Source organism: Coenobita brevimanus, chromosome 55 (assembly GCF_032717465.1).
Source record: "Coenobita brevimanus isolate Jiangsu-jjx chromosome 55, ASM3271746v2, whole genome shotgun sequence".
In the NCBI taxonomy this organism is placed as follows: Eukaryota; Metazoa; Arthropoda; class Malacostraca; order Decapoda; family Coenobitidae; genus Coenobita; species Coenobita brevimanus.
The window spans coordinates 16,910,918-16,911,861 of NC_137008.1; positions in this window are offsets into that span (position 1 = coordinate 16,910,918).

Sequence of the window (944 nt, forward strand, 5' to 3'; positions counted from 1 at the left end):
ATTTCTACAAAATTTCATTGAAATTCATCGAGAACTTTTCGAGATATTGTGCGAGATACTCTGGATCCAGATCCGGGTCCGGCTCAAAATTTAATAACTTATTCCTCGGCTCATGGCCCACCCTTCCACAAAATATCATCAAATCCGTGTATAACTTTTTGAGTAATCCTGCTAACATACAGACGGACAGACAAACCGACAAACAAACCTACGCGTGATAAAACGTAACCTCCTTTGCGGAGGTAAAAAAGAAGCGTTTTTTACCCCAGCCACACCTACTATCATACCTGCTAACTAAGGGGAAATCAGGCTGATTGATTAGGTTGCTACCTTCCGCCAAGGAGGTTATTTTTTACCTCGCGTTTGTTTGTTTGTTTAGTCTCTTAGCTTGGGACTACACAAAAACGGATTTTGATTAAAATTTTGTGGAAGGGTGTTCCGTGGACCAATAAATAAATTATGAAATTTTGGGTGGGATCTGGATCCGGATCTGGAGTATCCCGCACAATACTTCCAAAAGGTCTCAATGAATTTGAATGAACTTTTGTGGAAAGGTGCGCCATAAACCAAGAAAGAAATAATTAAATTTTGGGGCTGATCCGGGTCCGGATCCGATACTACTCGAAAAGTTATGAACGGACTTTAATGAAATTATGTGGAAGGGTGAATCAATGAATTAAGGAAGAAATCAATAAATTTTGGTGCGGATCCGGATCCGAATCAGGAGCATCCTGCACAATATCTCCAAAAGGTTCTCGTGAATTTCAGGGAAAGGTGGGCCATGGACCAAGAAAGAATTTATTAAATTTTGGGGCCGGATCCGGATCCTATATCCACGGATTCGAATCCTTTTTAATAGCAATGGCATTGGCGGGAGGTGTGCACTCTGTGAGCGCTTTCTAGTATTTCACATGTTTTTGTTGTTGTCACTGTCACCACACTGT